The 16005-nt window shown below is 51.6% G+C and overlaps 1 protein-coding gene and 1 long non-coding RNA gene across 2 annotated transcripts in view; one reads left to right on the top strand and one right to left on the bottom strand.

Annotated features, from left to right (window-relative positions):
• The window catches only part of ANO10 (anoctamin 10), an 87626-nt gene that overhangs the window by 8257 nt on the left and 63364 nt on the right, over positions 1–16005 (bottom strand). The window lies entirely within an intron of this gene.
• Positions 11816–14788, top strand: LOC311632121. Its single transcript, XR_014796721.1, has 2 exons — positions 11816–14386; positions 14470–14788. It is a non-coding gene; the product is annotated as an uncharacterized lncRNA (long non-coding RNA).

Genomic DNA, 16005 nt, shown 5'->3' on the forward strand with positions numbered 1-16005 from the left:
GAGGCACCTCCTGGACAGGACTTTCTCAGCACCCGTCCTGAGGGAGTGGCCGCTGTCGTCTGCCTGTTGGCAAAGGCCCAGGAGGAAGGGTGTGCCGGCCCTCAGGACATCACTCCCTTCCTTTCTGGACGCCCAGGAAACGAGGGGGGGGGGAGGGTGTTGGGGGGAGAGGGAGGGGGCAGCACAGCACTCTACTCTCACAGCACATGGGCCAAGGTCAGGGCCAGCAGGGTCCCACGGGAGATGAGCCCAGAGAGGGTGGTGACCTGCCAAGGCCGAGAGCACCATCTGGTCAGCCTTCATCTCCAAGCTGCGTGTTTGGTGGCAGGCGCCAGAGCCCCCGGGCGAGCACAGCCTGCCCCAGCCCCAGCAGGGGTCCCCTGAGTCCTGTGGTCGGCCATGGCTGGGCTCGCACCCCCAAAGAGAGGCTTGCCCACACCCAGGGGACACGTCTTCGCCTTTTTCCTGCCATCCCAAACCGGATGGGAGCTTTTCTCGGAGGAAAAGGACGCAGCCTGGTCAGTGAGGGAGAAATGCCTTTTTTGCAGACAGGTGAGCTGTAGGCCTCGGAGAGCAAGGAAATCCGAGATCCTGGAGTGCTCAGAACACAGAGGCCGGATGAAGAAATGGGAGCATTCGTGGCTGACACGCGAGTGCAGGTTTCTCCTGAGGGGTCTGGCTTAGGGGAGACCCGGCCTGTGGCCTGGGTGTCAGGATCAGATGAGCTGAGACCGGGTTTTCCAAATGGCAGCAACCCGTTTCACTGAAGTGAAGTGTGGGAGCCATCGTCGGGGAGCCTCATAGACTGGGACTCACTGTCCCTCTCGGCCTTGACGAGTCGAGACCCCAGGATGCCAAGGAGGGAAGTGGTGTCAGGGTGAGGCCCAGAGGTGGCGTGTGCAAACGAATGCGCTCATCCCTGTTTCTGACCAAACCCCAAAGGATCTCTGGGGTTCTTTCCAAAATAATGGAAATACCCCACCAGCTAATTTATTATTCTACATGAGGCATCACAAGGGCCTCTGGCCACCAGGCTGACTCTGCGGCTCCCCTGCCTCGGGGCCTGCGCAGGGAGCTCGGGGGAAATCCCAGCTTCTCCCGGGAGCCCGTCCTGAGGCAGAAGCTGGGCCCCAGCCCAGACCTGCTCAAAGCCGATCTGCACCGAGAAGGCCCAGGGGCAGGCACCTGGGAGGTGGAGACACCACTCCGTGTGCCCAGAATCGGCTGGCACCCTCCCTGATGAACCCTTTATACCAAGAACAGCCATGAGTACCTCCCCCTCCTGCCAGGCACCGGCGGGGTCCTCCCAGCCCCTCAGAGTAGGGCTTGGGGCCAACAGCAAGAGGTGCAGGGCTGAGGGGCGGTAAGTGCTAGGCGGGAGCTCGGTGGGGAAGCAAGGCGGCAGTGAGTGATTCTACTCGGGGCCAGGGGTTGGGGGTCAGGGGGCTGGGGGTCAGGGGGTCGGGGGTCAGGAGGTTGGGGGGTCAGGAAAGGCTGAGGAAGGAAGCATTGGCTGTGTGAATGGAGGATGGTGTCTGCAGAGCCATCACTGTCACCATCACCGAAAGGGGCTTTCTGAGCAGTGACAGTGTGACGCCGAGGAATGAAGGTGGCGGAAAAGTCCAGGGAAAGGGATTGGGGGGAGAGGTGGTCACGGCTGAGCCCCCGGAGGCCTGGGGTCGCGCCCCTCTGTTCGGAACTGTGCTCCTGCAGAGGCCTCTGGTTACATAAGCTTCTTGGCAGTCTGGCTTCCAGCTCCTTTGAACCTGCAGCCAAGGAGACAGGCCTGCTTTCCTCCCATGCACTTCATTTGGCCAGATGTCTCCTGCCTCTTTTTTTGTGACCGATTTTTAAAAACCAATTAAATGTGAAACCTTCGTTTATTTTGATTTAATGTTAACGTCTCCCTTTCTACATTTTTTTATTAAAATGTATTTTTAAGTGTTTTTATAGATTATTTTAGGGAGAGAGGAAAGGAGAGGGATAGAGATAGAAACATGGATGTGAGAGGAACATCCATCAGCTGCCTCCTGCACGCCCCCTCCTGGGGTCAAGCCCCCCACCCAGGCCTGTGCCCTGGCAGGTAATCAAACCGTGACCTCCTGGATCACAGGTCGATGCTAAACCACTAAGCCACGCCTGCTGGGCTAACGTCTCCTTTTGACCTTCATCCCTGAAGTCTTCATGCAGAGCAGCCCACCCCCTCTCCCTCTTTTCTGTGTCTTCACTTCATGCCTCTCCCATTGAGGGTGCACTTTCCGGACCCTCAGAGCTCGCTGCAAACACCAGCCTATCAGAACGGGATGCATTCCCTGGGGTTGCTGCTCAGTGCCTTCCCCCCACCAGGCTCAGTGCTCTCCTCCGCTTCCTCCTTCCCGGAGGCGTAGGAGCCCTCTGTTCACTGGAGAAGTCACCAATGCCAGGTACCACCTCAGGCCCCGATAGCTGGGCATGAGCTACTAATTACATCCTGGCCGGTGGGGCTGGAGGGAAATCCTGGCCAGTGAGGACTTTCTCCCTAATATACAGACTCTGAAGAGAAGCCACCTTCCTCCCCTCCACCTATGGCCACCATGAGAGCCAACGTGCTGAAAATGCCTGGGCGGGGGAAACAGACAACGCCTGCCCAGGCCCTTCATGATGGCGCTGGGCAGGCCTGCTTAGGGCCTGCTTGTCACACCGCCCTTCGAGTAGACATTAATAACTTTTATTAAATATTATATGGGAACAACTCAGAAACATCACAGGCTCTGAGAGTTCCTGAATCTCGTCATTCTTAGGTTCTCCTGTAAGTTCCTGGGCACCTTCTCCGCTACATGTGCCAGATGTGCTGTTCACGGCACTCCGTCTGCAGGGTCCGTGGGCATGCTTTTCTCCCGGGAACAGTAACTGAAGGGTCTCCTGGTGACACTGGCTGACTGTCGGACAAGTTCCTTCTCCTCGTGTACCGCGGTACTTTCCACTGATATAACTGGCTGTTATACACATCCGAAGCCTCCCGTAGACCCCAAAGCGTGCCCTCTGACGCTCCATGCAGCTATTGGCTCCCCTTTCCTTTTGGTCATAACATCTCCACCTCCAGCACGAAACAGCACCAGGCCCCCCTCCTGAGCTCAGCAGAGAAGCTCAGCAGAGAAGCAACCTGAGTTACCTCCTGTGAGCAGAGGCCCCTGTGGCCGGCCGGCTCAGCCCTCGCCCCCTCCTCCCTTGCCAGCTCTCTGTCGCTCATCTGCCTTTTCCAGTGTAAGGCCATCACGCCTGTGCTCTCCACCCCAACCAACCCTGAAGGATTCTGTCTCTGCACAAGCCTGGGGACCGAGCTAGTCCAGCGAGAACACTCCGGGGCAGGCAAAGGTGTGGGCCCGCCCAGGGTTTTGTCACTTGTTTCTCTCACACTTCATTTTCAAGAGCCAGGGGAGGTCCAGGGCGACTGGGAGGGCTGGTGAGTGTTGGCAGATTTGCTCTCACATCTTAGAAACAGGTGCCAACGTGACACCATCCTTCCTGCCGGGCGGCCAGGGCCCCGCGGCCCCGTGGGCAGGAGCAGGCTTCCTGTGACCTGGGACTTTTTCTGCGTGTCCAGCTTCCCCCGGCGAGACCAGATTTACCCTCGATGGGAAGCCTTCCTGTTATACACACAGCACCAGTAGCTCGAATTTTCCTTTCCCCTGTGTCGCATTCTTCCTCTCACCTCCTGACCGAGGCCTCCCCAGGACGTGTGTTCTCCTGGCTTCCTTCCATCCTGCCAGGAATGTTTAATCCCCTCCAAAATGTCAGAGCTGGACCTTCCTGGCTAGCAAGAACACCAGCTGGAATTTATGGAAAACAATGACCAAAAAAAAAAACCCCAAACAGACAAAAAAAACAAACAAAAAACCCACCCTTGCGCTCGTGTGTGTTTTCACGTTTGATGGACTCGCTGTCCATGCTGGCGACGCAAACCAGGAGGCGATGCCAGAGCCGGGACGGTGCTGCTGGGTGAGAGAAGGCGCCTGGGGAAGGTCCCTTCTCGGTCCTTCTCGGTGTTGCCCACCTTACAGGTGCAGCACTGCCTGTTCTCTGTCAACCTTTTGGCTGTTTCCATTTTATAGAAATTTCTCAATCTTTTTTTTTTTTTTTTAAGTTAGTGGATGGTACATTTTCTTGTTCTCCAACATTTTAAATGGGTTTATGCTTTTCTTATATTTTCCATTGTTTTAAAATATGTGATTTGGAAGAGGCAGGAGTGAATGGAGTATGTGAGCTAGGAAGTCCCAGTCCAGTGGTCGGCAAACTCATTAGTCAACAGAGCCAGATACCAACAGGACAACAATCGACATTCTTTTGGAGAGCCACATTTTTTAAAGTTAAACTTCTTCTAACGCCACTTCTTCAGAATAGACTCGCTCAGGCCATGGTATTTTGTGGAAGAGCCACACTCAAGGGGCCAAAGAGCCACATGTGGCTTGCGAGCCGCAGTTTGCCGACCATGGTCCTAGTGGATGTGATAAGTGTTAGGGATGTGTGGACTTGCTTTCCCATGGAGTCGTGCCCAGAGACGTAGGCAGAAGTGGCCACGTGGCCAAGCCAGGGGGTGATGCTGCCCGAGGGAACGGGCTGGCTGGGGGCTGGGCAAGTCGGGGCCCTGCACCCCCTCCCATCCGGTCTGTGACACCTGAGGTCCGTGAGAGAGCAGCTCCGGCTCAGGCTCTGGGTGGGGAGCCAGCATGGCCGGGTGGGGAGCAGGGACGCTGTCACCCGCAAGGCTAGCCTGCAGATTCTGCAAAGAACTTTTCTTTCCCCTCATCATCTTTCCTGATGGTCTCGAGTCGGCCTCTGTCTGTTTTTCTAGAACCGTATTTCAGTGCCTAGTCCAGTATTTACCAGAACGAGGTTTTTATTTTTATTTTTTATTTTATTATTTTTTAAAAAATATATTTTATTGATTTTTAACAGAGAGGAAGGGAGAGAGATAGAGAGTTAGAAACGTCGATGAGAGAGAAACATCAGCCAGCTGCCTCTTGCACACCCCCTACCGGGGATGTGCCCGAAACCAATGTACATGCCCTTGACCGGAATTGAACCTGGGACCTTTCAGTCCGCAGACCGACGCTCTACCACTGAGCCAAACCGGCTTCGGCTAGTACGAGATTTTAAAAAATAATATTGATTTTGTTTCATCCTAAAAGTATCTATAATCTTGGTCCTGCACACTTTTATTTTATTTACTTATTTAGTTATTTTTAGTTTCCATAGTATTTCCCCCCAAGTAGATGCTGCAGCATTCACAGAGGATCTGCCAGGGCAGAATACCAAGAACCAGCACGGAAAACACCCACTTCCCAGCGTCTGCAGTCACTCACAGTCCCCAGGAGGACAGAGTTCCATCTCCAAAAACAAACAAAAACTCTTAAGATTCCAGGCGCCCATCTAGGCTACCGTCCTGCCATTAAATCCCTCCGCATGAAGACACGTTACATTTTTTAAAAGGAGGGGAAAGGCAAACACAAAAATACGGCGCAAATACAATTCACGACCCTCCTTTGTTAGTGAGTTCTGCTCCTGCTCCACTCCTCGCTAATTCTGTCTGGCTGTTTACGCACATTTCTAATTTGTTCAATCATTTCACAGACCAGCAGTTTCACGGTCCAATTTGTTTCAGGCAAAATGGACGGTTACAAAACATCCCAGGCTGTTCTCAGGTTGGAAAAATGAGGGAACTGAACTCGCGATGATTCTACATGATGGCTTTCTTGTTCTGACTACAGAACGGGGTCCTTCCCATGCATGTAGCAATGGTCAGGACTGGTAAACATGTGATAACTAAGGTGCGTACCAACGTCTCCCTCTGACACAGCCTTCCCCTCGCAGGCTCAGACGTGTCCAGGGGCCATCGTTGTCAGACGCAGGCTTGGGTGCACTTACTCTCCGTGAGTGCCAGGCGTGGGCACTGCTATTTCATCTTACTCTGCACAGTGGCTCCGAGAAGGTGGCACCCTAACCCCCGTTTTACTGAGGAGGAAGAGGGCTCCGAGAGGGAGGTCCCTGTGCCCATGAAAGCAGGTGCTGCGGGCACCAGCTGGTTTGGGGGCACAGCCTCGAACACCCCCTGCTGTCCTCGTTGATGGTGATGAGATAACTGTCATTTCGAGTGGGAAGCCAGTGCCCTACCACAAACCATCACCAAGACTCGGCTGCCATCTCCTGAGGGTTTAGTTCTGCTCCAGGCAGCTCCAAGGCAAACTGCCTCCTCCCACACCCACCCAGGATTCCACACGCCTCCCCTGTCCGCCGCCGGAGGGTCTGCGGAGCCTCCGTTCACCCTGCTCAGTGTTGCCGTCTGCTGTTGGCCAAGTCCCTCCCCCGCTCGCTGCCCAGCCTGCACTCTGGACCTTGCAAACAGTGAGTGCTCAGCACAGGTGGAACCCTGAGCACTGCCGAGAAGTCGCGGGGGTCACAAGAGGTTTGAAATGTTCCAGAGAAACACAGTAACACTCAGCAGCTGTCAGATGTCAGACGGGAGCCCATGACAGTTAGCCTTCCTCCACACCTGTGCCTGACTCCTCCCTCTCCGTCAAGACCAAGGGCGATGGGCCTCAGCTGGTCTTGTCTTGGGGAGAAGAGAGGCCCTCTGGGCGCACGGGGCTGGGCTGGGGCATCAGGAGGGCGGGCTGCTCCCGCTGTGGGGAGAGCGAGAAGCAGGTGCCATCTCCACACAAGCTGGAGGGGGTGGTTGGAGCTGCTGGACAGGGGTGCCCCGTGCCCCGAGATGTGAAGGGGCCCGTTCCTGGACTGCACACCCCTCCCTCCTTCTCCGGACCCGAGGTCAACCCGCAGCAATGTTTAGATGAGCCTCACTGTTTCTTGTAGGACTTGCCAGCTCTCCATAAACTTAACTACAGATGATCACCCTGTTCTGCATTCCAAACTACTGACTCCTCACACTTATTCAACTGACTGAACGCCCCAACCCCAGATGATTGCCATGCCCGGGACCCATGCCTCGGACAGTCTCCTCTGCCTGAGCGAGAGCGGAAGCTGGGGCTGGCTGCTCATCAACAGACTGGTAACGTGATGGGATGTCACTCCCCTGCGGGTCACAGTACGTGACACAGGAATTCTGCGATGGCTCTCTTTTCACCCGCTCCTTTGCGGAAGGTGATTACTACTTCTTTGGGCCTGAGGGAAAGAACAGTTTCCCTCTCATTTGCTTCAAGTGGCTCAGTAGTTACGGTGAAATAATTATGCTAATCCTTCTCAAAAGTGTGCTGTGGAGAGGAGGGGAGGAGAAGCCACCCAGGGAAGCGGGCCGTCAGCGTGAGAGCAGGCTACGCACAGGCTGTCACCGCGATACCCACGTACCCCTTCCCGGTGCAGAAACGCAGCTCTCGGGGGAGCAAGGAGAACCCACCTGCCATGGCAACCGCTCAGGGCCACCTTCCGGCACCCCTCCCCGGGCCTGCAGCCGGGCCCAGGGCAACGCAGAGCTACTGCGTCCCAGAGCAGGCTGCACGGTCCAGCCGAGTCCGGGCCTTCGCTCCCAAAAACACACTGGAAACACCGTGAGCACACCATGTGCAGATGTGTGCACACACCCAGCTCATTTACACATCTGGATGTTCAGTTAAAGGGACCAGCGCCACAGTTTCAGAGGCAGCCATTGCAATGCCCTGAGCCCAAACAGGAGCAGCCACCGCCTGTCTATCACTGATTTCCAACCACAGTCACACCGCCATGCTGTTACGTTATTAGCACCAAGAGAATTACCTCTAGCACCCGTATGACTGGCAGGAACACCGGTTATTAGTGACATGACGGGTCGTGGGACAGCCAACTCCGGATGGCCCAGATCTGCCGGAGGCTCGCTAGAGACAGGTGTGCCGGAAGTCCCTCCCAAGGCAAACCACTTCCTCACACCCTGGCTACCCACAGAGCTGTGCCCTTAAAACGTTCAAATTAATCCGTAACGCTGCAGCGAAGAGATGATGTGACACCGACTTCCATTCCCCACATCCCCGACTCCCTCTTGGTTAGGGGGTGGGTCGGGGACGGGGGACGGGAGGGGGCAGCTGATCACGTGACTGCCCGGTGAGCCCCTCAGGGAGGAGCCAGAGGTCAAGCTGCCCTGCAGTGTGCACCCATGTCCCTGAAGGCTGCCCTGGAGAGCCAGGCACCTGGGGGATCGCCTGGTCTGGGCCCGCCGTTCAGTGATGAAGACAAAGCAGAGGGCCTGAGACCTGCCTGAGCTGCCATGGCCGCTCCGAGCCAGAGTCCAGGCTGGGACTCAGGCGAGTTGGTTAAAGGCAATCGGTGTTTGGATTTGCTATTACCCTTCATCGTAGCCACGTGGGAAACCGGAGAGGCGTAGATACAGTCCGACTACAATGTTCAATCAGAACTGACTACCCTCAGGATCAGAGGGAGGCCCGGCCCAGGGTGGTGCCAGACGTGACACCACCTTCCTGCCCGGTGAATTTCCTGTGGGAGAGGCTGGCCTCGTTGTAGGTGCAGCCCATCCAAAGCAGATCGCCCCGGGGTTGACAGCGGTCTTACGGCTGACGGCGCCCGAAGGCAGGTGCAGGGAGACTTGACCCCTTGGGAGCCCGGGAGGGGGTGGGAGGAGCGGAGCTCAGTTTTGAAAAGACATCCTCTTTGTTCTGGAATCGCATCCGTGGAAGTGAGCCGAAGGGCCGCGCAGAGCAGGCTGGCGGAGCTCCCTCGGGCTCCCACTCGGGCCGCCTCTCTCTCTGGAGCGGTGCCATCGCCACGGCGCTCACAACAGTGGAAAATTTATACTCCGGCTGCAAACAAGCAGATGGTCTCAAGTCTAATGGAGGACCGTTTAAAGACGCCCCGGTCTGCATTTTTAGGCTCAGACACAACTGCATTTTGGAGTTACTGTTTCTCAGAAAAAAATTAGTTTCAAGGGGATGAGCTATGGGCCAACCAACCATTTCTTCCTGCCACTGCCATTGTGTTAAGATGTCCTGAACTCATAAAAAATTAGGTGTTTTATTCCCTCTCTACAGGAAAACTGTTTGACCTGAGCATCCTGTGTCTGTGGACAGAGAGAATGTATGTATGTATGCATGCATTTTTAACTAATAAGTCCAAATAACAGGGGTGTCTGGACATCTGATGGCTTAACTGAGACTCCTAAAGCTATGGATGGAAAACCAACCAGATCCCACAACCAAACAGAAATGAATTTCAGACCCACCCTGCCTCCCATAAGGATTCTAACTCTAACCACGTAACACCTCTCACCAAGCCCACGTGGTTTGACAGGGAATCCGGGGAGCCTGAGGGGTGCTGGTAACTGAGAGCTTGACAGCGGTGGCCAAGGCCGAAGCTGTTGGTTTTAAGAGAATGTGGAAAGGGAGGCAGCCGGATACAATGGCCAAGACTCCTGGTGGTTTTCTGTCCCAGGCACGGCTGCTGGCAATGGCTGAGAAGAGCCAATACGGCCAGCAGCGGACCAGCTGCCGGAACAGCGTCCACTGACCATGCATTCCAGCATTTCCAAGGCACTGCTCATCTCTACAGCGGGCGCTGCCCACGCCCTACGCCCTCTCGCAGTTAGAGCATCCTTCTTTTTATCAAATGAAGGAAACCATACAAATGGCACACCGTTGTCTTTATCCCCTGCCTGGTTTGAACAGTGAAAATTATGTGCACTCTGATCTCAAACAAAATCTTTGCTCTGGCACAGCCAGAAAAAACCTCGTGCTTGGAGATAAAACACTCCTGATAGGATGCGGAGGCAACTTCCGGTAGGGCTCTCAGATGCTCAGCTTTCTGTTTCCTGTCCTTTCCCCCCTCCTCTGCCCAAGCCCACAGGAGAGGCCACGGGAGAAGACGGGAGGTTTTCTCTCCCTGGAACTCATGCACATTGGGTCTGGGTCAATGCAGGGCGGGCTCCTTGCTTGCCACCTAGTGTGGCAACAGTTGGAAGTGAATTCGTGTATGACCGTCAGCGGAGGCAGACCAGGCTCCTGAGAGAACAGAGTGAAGCTGGCTGTAGGGCTGCATCCCTCGCAGCAGCACCTGAGCTACATCTAGTTTCTCCTCCTGGCTGTTACCAGGAAGATGGCCGGCAGCTCTCCAGGCCCCTGCAGGGACCGGCCGACCATCCTGGGAGGGATTCGCCAAGCACGCCTGGCCAGAATGGGCCACTGGCAGCTGGATGGGAGGGCTGTGAAGCCCCAACAGCAGGCCCTCACCACCACCGCCCACCCGCCCCAAGAGAGGGCAGCCTCGTGAGGGAAGGCATCTCAACACAGAGCGGCCCAAGCAAAGGTGCTGCTGAGAGCGCTGACCGCCAGGCCGGAGGCCGTCCCAGGAAAGGGCTGGAGACCACGTGCCTCAAAGACTAGAAGACAGACCCAGCAGGATTAAAAAATGAGATGCATGAGCATCTGCAAAGATAAACAAAGGAAAAAGCAAGATAATTTGCTTGAAGGAAATGAAGAAAGAAAAAGAGGATGCAAATAGTAACATAGGCACAAAGAATGGAGGGCAGTCAGATAACATCAAATTCAAAGAATAGCCACTCTGTGTGTTAACCTTTTCCTTTTTTGAAAAAAAAAAAAAAAAAAAAGAAGAAGAAGAAGACGAAGAAGAAGAAGAAGAAGAAGAAGAAGAAGAAGAAGAAGAAGAAGAAGAGCTGAGATGGGGAGTAGAGAGAGGAGGGGCAAACGAAGGGAAAGGGTGAGTGCCATACACATAAAGATTCTGTAGAAAAATGCTCAGTTCCAGCATGTTGAACTCATGGCATCAGTCTTTTCTAAAATAGATTTTGTATTGATTTCAGAGAGGAAGGGAGAGGGAGAGAGATATCGAAACATCAATGATAAGAGAGAATCATTGATCAGCTGCCTTCTGCACACACACACACACACACACACACACACACACACACGGGGATTGAGCCTGCAATCTGGGCATGTGCCCTGACCAGGAATCGAACCATGACCTCCCGGTTCATGGGTGGACGCCCAACCACTGAGCCACACTGGCCAGACACATAGTGTTATTCCTATTAGAAAATCATGCTCTAATTTATTCAGATCCACTACTCGGTGAATTCTGTCCCTGAAAGAGCAAAGACTTATCCGTTCAAGCATGAGCCCAAGGAGAACCATCCACAAGAGCCTCACTGTAACTTCTGAAGGAAGGCCACTGCCCACCCACCTGACCCTGCTCTTCATTTCCAGAAAGTCATTTGAAATCCAAATTAGTTTTGGTTGGTTAGCATTTCAAGATGACTTGGTTTTGGTTAAAATATAGCTGGACAGCAACTACGTTTAAGGAGGGATGTGAGAGTGCTCATGGCCAGAAAGCAGGTCGAGTATCAGAGTAGGCAGTCACTTCTCTTCTGCAAGATCTCAAAGGACAGAGCATGAAAACCAGCCACTGCCAAGGATGGAATGTAATTTTATCTCCTAATGGCTAAGATGTTCTTGGTTGCACTCTGTTTTTACACCCAGCTGCTCTTGTAGAAAATGATGCGAAAGCTACTGACTCAGCGGCCTGCCTGGGCCTGACTCTACTTGCTCACCCTGTGCAGTGTTCCTGTCATTGTGCCCACTTTACAGAGCAAGAAACTGAGGCCCAGAGAGGTTTGGTAACTTGCCCAGAGTTACTGAGTAAACGGTGAAGCTGGGATTCCTGAGACATACACCTGATTCCAAAAAGCTATTCTCTTAGTCCCCAAGGCACGCAAACCTCCCTTCCTGCTCTGGGCACATTACATATCCTCAGAGAACCAAAATGCTTCATCTGAGGCCAATGTTTTGGTACAGACTGTGAATAAAAATGACAATCCCTTCGTGAGTTTCTCCAATTGTAATTGTTTAATCGCACGTCGTTTTCCACAGAAATGATTTGTGCACAGCGATCCCAAACAAAATGTAAATAACCCAGATTGATGTTTTTGGAAATGGTTTTCTACCACATGCATTAAAAGTGAGTGAACCCATTAGTCCAAGGAGTCAAAAAAGGCAATCTGGATTTGTTCTGCCTCCAATCATAACAGTATCTAGCACATGAGCCTGGAGAGGGGGCGGAGCTGTCTCCCAGACATTCGGCAGATCATCTTCCCCATGCCGGTGACTAAAACCAGACGCGCAAATTAAAAATACGCCTATCTTTTTTTTTTTTTTCCTTCAAGACAACGCCAACAAAACAGCCTGCAGACCTGCCCACACAAACACTGCCTGAAGCTACTTGAACGGAGAAGTGAAGACAATGCTGAGATGCGTTTCTTTTCCAAATAACAAGTAAGGGATTTTTTTCCAAATTGTTTTTTTTTTTTTTTTTTTTAGGGGATGGGGATCAAGAATTTAAAGTTAGAGCCCTGATAACAGTTTCCTGGCAGATAGTAACTGCCTTATAGACTCTAATGGACATCCACCCATAAAAAATAAATAAAAACTCAAAAATTCATGAGGGGAAAATTCGTTTCCTCCCAGCCACACTTTAGGATCGGAGAATATGACAGGAAACAGACTTCTGGAAGGAAAGAGGAAAGAGAAGATGATGGGATCTGGAACTGAATTTTGGAACCTAATGGCGTATAGCAGGTCTGGTACACCGCTTGCTTTCTTCACCTGTTCACATCCTTTTATCCCACAGACAAAAGGCATCAGCAAGGGCAACTCAGGAAAATCCAAGACTAATTCATTTCCTGATTCTCCTGGATCAGTGGTTGGCAAACCGCTTTGGCCCCTTGAGTGTGGCTCTTCCACAAAATATACCACGTGTGGGCGCGCACATACAGTGCCATTGAAACTTCGTGGCCCATGCGCAGAAGTCAGTTTTCGGCTCTCCAAAGACATTTCAATCGTTGTCCTGTTGATATTTGGCTCTGTGGACTAATGAGCTTGCCGACCACTGTCCTGGGGAACTGCCGGAGCAGAATAATCCAGACCCGTTCTCTGAATCCAACTCACCCACCCCGCTGGGAGGCGAGTCCATGTAGCTGATGCAAGGAATCACAAGACAAGCTGTTCAAACATCAGCCCATTAAGTGGTTTGTGCTGTCAGTTAAAACCCTGTCAGGGCGACTCCTTGACAAAAGGGATTTGAAAGAGAAGGTAAGCTAGCTGTTTGAGAACCTACTGTGTGCCACTCCCCAAGGAGACAGGGACTCCGGGACCATCTCTGCAGCAGACAACCATGGTGAATGTCACATCAGGGCTTGGCACAGGGCCAAGAGGTTTTCCCGCTCTAACATTTGACAAATAGATAATGCAGGGAATTTCTGGTAATTTACATTTTTGGCTTTGATCATAGATTGTACTCAATTAATATTTGTTGTTGAATTTTCATATCTGTATTTTAATTTTGCCTTACATACGAATTCATTATGATTGACTATTTGTGTTCTTAGAGCCTTATTAATGCAAAGTGATAATTTTCCTTTAATTAGGTAATATTTAAAAAAAAAAACTTCTTAAATCCAAACATTTCTTGTCTTCTGCATTCTAGTCTTATGAGACAGAGGCAAATCACTTAGAGCTGTAGTTAAAAGTCTAAATTTCTTAGCCTATCAATCAGTATATTTTCATCCCAATCTCTTAGGTTTACATTTATTGCATGACATAATATCCAATCATATCTGAGGTTCGGTAGCATTGGAAATCAATGGAAAATAATACTGTTTATTACATTAAGTAAAAGGTTTTCTGTTTTAGCAATATACTAGTAATTAAAAACAAAAGTTAAAATAAAGTGGTTTGCTGGCATGGTAAGCGCTCAATAATGAGTTCCTGAATCCCAAATTAATACTCAGAAGATAATTTCAAAGTCAAAGGGCTAGAATTTAGTAATAGAAAAGGGCAAAAAAGAATGGGGCTTCTGCCTAGTAATGTTCACTGAATTACTGACTCACTCATTCAACAAATATAAAGCTGCTAGTCTGGTGGTCACAGACAAACGTCTTTGACCCTGATGAAATCAGCAACATAGTTTTACTATCCTAGAACATCTGGTAAAAACAACAGGCTTTACCTGGGAAAGGAAGACCTGCTCTCGCACCCGTTGGCCCTCCAGACAATGGAATTATTAATCTGGAACAGAATCTGCGATTGGGGCTCTTGGAACTTTTAACATCTTACCAATAGATATCTTTTCCTTTTCAATATATAGTTTTAAGCATTCTGAAACCTCTAGGATTTATTACGGAGCGAGTGTTTTCTTTACAAACACAGACACATTTTACTGCCATCTGTGAACTGGTCTGAAGCTCAGGTGTCTCCTCTCCAGCACAGCCCGCCTGGGCCCGTCTGTGGGGAGTGGATCTGGGCCACCAGCCCCCTGCCAACACTGCTCCTGACCCACATTCATAGGGCGACCAGGAAGATGCTAAATGTTATCCTGTTTCGTGGCCCATCCAGTAATTTCTGTAAGTAAAATACGAATCTGATTTGGCTTGTTTCTTACACTGGGGAGAATAATTGAGATACACACATTTTCAATTTTCCTTAGAAATCCAGGGGAATAAGATAAGGAGTGACGTATAGAGATTCACTAGTGAAGCAGAGTGGTCCGAGGCTTTCTAGAGCTCTACCGAAGCAGCTCCTTTTAACGTCTGGATGGCCCCCTGCACTTGGAAGACTTTTATCTCTGGTGAGAACAGAGAATGCTGGGAAAAGTCTACCTATCAACGGTTAAGGACGGGATTGTTCCAGAGTCTGAATTTGTACGAAATAAACTATTTCAGAATTCTATCTGCCTTGGTTTGGGGTTATTTTATAGTCTTTTGGGAGCCACCTTTGTGTTACCAATGTCAAACACAGTTGATCTTGTTAAAAATAAAATAGGGTTTGAGCTTTACCAAACTCAAGGGTTTGGGGTCCTTACAAAGCGCTCACATACAATTCCTCAGAAGGCATCCTCCTCCCCAGGGATCCCAGACAGGCACGTGACCTAACTGTTTCCATTTCTGCCAGAGGCCTATTTTAAGATTTCTCTTTTTTTGTCCAAGGACATCATTTGTCGTTTGCTTAATATATTAGCTTCTCAACTAGGTATGCGTCAACAAATTCAGTTTGATTAAGTGGAGATTCATTCAGAGTCTACGGGGCATCCGGTCCTGGGCTGGGTGAGGGGTCACGGGGTAAGCCATCACCTGGCCAGAGGCAGTGAAGTGAACGCATAGAAATGGACAAGTCCCTATCACACAACAAAGGGGAGGTTCCCCTGGAGGTGGGTGAAGCTGATGGCAGAGTCCCGAGGTAGCAGGGGTGCTGGGGAACCCATGAGCAGTGCAACCCCGCTGGGCCCAACCGGAAGAGGAAGAAGTGACAGGAGAGGGGACTGAAGAGGCGCCAGGAGCCAGTCTGTGTTACAGCATGAATCACCTTTGAAGAAAGCTAGCATTTGTGCATTGGAGATAAATCATACCCCAAGACCTGTTCTGAGGAGCCCTGGCTCATGCAGAAGGCTGGGAACAGTGCCTGGCTCACGTGCCCACCCATGCCAGCTGTTCCTACCCTCTGAGGTTTTAACAGCTGTGCTCAGGTCAGGAGAACAGGTGGGGTTTCCACAGAGGTGGAATTGTGACTGGTCATCTAACCTGGTCTTAGGGGTACCTTTTTATCCCAGAATTCCATTCTGGCTTACCCAACAATGCAGGGCGCCCAAGTGTGAGGTGATCCTTCCCCTCCATCACCATCAACATCACCATCACTGTCCTCATTTCCCCTCCTTCCCCCCCACTTCTTCTCACTGTGTCCTAGTCACACTGATTCCCTTCAGCCTTATCCACCTTACATGTGGGCATCGTTTTCCTTGGGTTCATTTCGGTGTTGGGGAAACTATGACACAGAAAGGTCAAGTCGCCTGACGCAGGAAGAGGTGACAGCCCAGCTCAGAGGGCCACCTGAACTCCCGAAACGCCGAACTTGGTTTACCTTTCCCTCGAGGGCCTGGGAAACAGACCACCTCCTCCCCAAGGACTGAGGCTCCGCTCCGCCTGCCCCGGGGTTCTCAGCAGCCAGGTTTGCAGCATTTCATCCTCAG

Source organism: Pipistrellus hanaki (genome assembly GCF_964339955.1).
Source record: "Pipistrellus hanaki genome assembly, chromosome: 13".
NCBI lineage: Eukaryota > Metazoa > Chordata > Mammalia > Chiroptera > Vespertilionidae > Pipistrellus > Pipistrellus hanaki.